Here is a 2681-nt window from a genome sequence, read left to right as displayed (position 1 = left end):
CCGGCACCGCCTGCTCGCTGAAAGGTCCTTGTGTGGTTTTGGTAATTGAGTGACAACCTAGGTGGACTAATTGTGTTTATGTGAGATACATAGGTGATTAGTCTATAGGTACATGTGTGTGAGCAACATATGCCATGAAGGTGAAAATGGCTTGGAGATGTTGCAAAGCTCACACATGTGATGATGAAGGAGCTCATTGCACATGAGACATGACATTGAGTCATGTGATCAAGGTGGAGAAGATCAAGACAAGACTTGGCTTGATGGACCGGTTGCAAGCGTGAAGGGCAAGTCGGAGGCTTTGGAGCAATGGACCGCGTGGCGGTGAAGCTTGAGCAAGACTTGGCGCCGATGGATGAAGGCAACGGTGAAAAGCAAGTGAAGTCAAGATCGATGAACCAATATGATCACGTGATGATATGAAGTGGATCATATCATTGTTGATCGTGTTGGTGCATGTGTTGCATCAACATTGGAGGAGATGGAATGGAATGCCCAAGGCAAAGGTATAACCTAGGGCATTTCATTTCACCGGTCATAGATGTGTAGAGAAGTTGATGACCGGGTTTAGGATAGATGGCCGTACTATCAAGAGGGGCAAACTTGTTTGCATATCGGTCATCTAGTGCCACTCGAGTGATCTAACTTTGCATCGTCGCTAGGATTGAGTGGAGTGGCAAGTTGAGTGGCTAATCCTTTGAAAAATAATTGTGAAAATGCTAACACACATACACATGGTGGTGTACACTTGGTGGTGTTGGCACATTTACAAAGGAGATGAAGTTAGAGTTGATGTGGATCAACTCGGCGATGGAATGGAGGTGAGAAGGTTTCGGAACTCCACCGGCGGAGTGTCCGCCCGTAGAGTGCGGACAGTCCGATGGTGCCACCGGCGCCCTGTTCCGAAAAGATAGGGTCTCACAGAGTGGACCAGACTCTGGTCACGCAGTGACCGGACGCTGGCGCTGGAAGTGACCGGACGCTGGCTGTGTGCGTCCGGTCAAGGTGACGTGTGATGACGTAGGCAGAGCAGTGTTGCTGGAGGTGACCAGACGCTGGTGCTACGTCCGATCGCGACCGACCGGATGTGTTCGGTCATGTCTGGTACCTTACTGGAAACGACCGGACACTGGGGTTGCTATGTCCGGTCAGTTCAAGCTGCTGTGTCCGGTCGACAGATGACCGTTGAGATCGGGCGAACAGTATTCGAAGCAGGGGACACGTGGCATGCATCGCACGACCGGACGCTGAGGTCCAGCGTCTGGTTGATCGGACTGGAGCATCCGGTCGTCCCGAGTTTTGCCCAGTGAAGGGGTAATGGCTCTATTTGTTCGTGGGGTTATAAATAGGAGCTGTGGGCGGCCTTTGGCTGTTAGCTTAGATGAGCTGAGCACACTAGAGCCTTGGTGGCTTGTGTAGTAGTGCTTGGAAGCCCTCCATCTCACATATACTTGATAGTGATCATTCGATTATGTGAGAGAGCGATTCTAGTGCGATTGCATCGTGAGGTTGCATCGAGTGGCACTAGGTGATTGAGTTGCAAGCTGGTGGTGCTTGTTACTCTTGGAGGTTGCCACCTCCTAGACGGCTTGGTGGTGGTCTCCGTTGAAGCCCACAAGAAGCTTGTACGGTGCTCCGGAGAAGAGCTTTGTGAGGGGCATTGTGCTTGCCCCGCGGGAGCTACAAAGAGCAACTCTAGTTGAGCGTGTCATTGAGTTACCCTCACTTTTGGGGTAGGTTCTTGTGGTGCCCGACGTGCGGGCTTCGCGGGTGATGCCAATTAGCCACCGAACCACCAAGTGAGCGGTCGACACAACGGGGACGTAGCGTGTTGGCAAGCACGTGAACCTCAGGAGAAAAATCATCGTGTCAACCTTGTTCTTCCCGTTGGTTTGCATCCTCGTTACACAAGCTTGTAATTACTTTCATATACATTGTGCTTGTGTTGTTGCTCTTGTAACTAGTTAGCTTGTGTAGCTTACTAGTTACCTTCTTGCTTGTGTAGCATAGAAGTAGCTCCCTTGCGTGGCTAATTAGGTTTGTGTAACCTTGTTAGTCACTTTGTTTAGTTTGTGTAGCTAAGTATTTGCGCTCTCTAATTTGGCATTGGTTGCCTTGTTATTGAGCATTGCTAGTGAGCTTAGTTGGCTTTATGCTTTTGCTTACTAGCATGTGTAGGAGCTCCCTTGTTGCTTAAAGTACTAGTGGCATAGGTTTGTGTGACCTTGCTCCTAGAATTGGTTAGGTGAGCTCTAGCTAGCCCGGCACCTTTGTTGCTTAATTAATATCTTTGGAAGGTGCTAGAGAACATAGATAGAGGGGTGTAGTCTTGGCTAGACCGATAGTTCTAATTCTGCACTTGTTTCGGTTAGCCAACACGATTAATTTTAGAAAGGACTATTCACCCCCCCCCTCTAGTCCGCCATCTCGACCCTACAAGTGGTATCAGAGCCAGGTCTCTCATTTGTGGTCTTCACCGACCCGAGAGGATGGCGTCTAATGGGCTAGATATTTGTAAGGCATATATTTTTGATGGCACAAACTTTGCACTTTGGAAAAATCACATGCTTGATCATTTTCGTGCAAAGGGACCTAAATTTTGGTGGGTTGTCACAAGTGGTCTCACCCATGTCTTGGACCATAGAAATCTCACCAAAGCTCAAAGAGTTCTCTATGAAATT

Source organism: Miscanthus floridulus, chromosome 3 (assembly GCF_019320115.1).
Source record: "Miscanthus floridulus cultivar M001 chromosome 3, ASM1932011v1, whole genome shotgun sequence".
Lineage (NCBI taxonomy): Eukaryota > Viridiplantae > Streptophyta > Magnoliopsida > Poales > Poaceae > Miscanthus > Miscanthus floridulus.
This window is presented reverse-complemented; position numbering follows the sequence as displayed.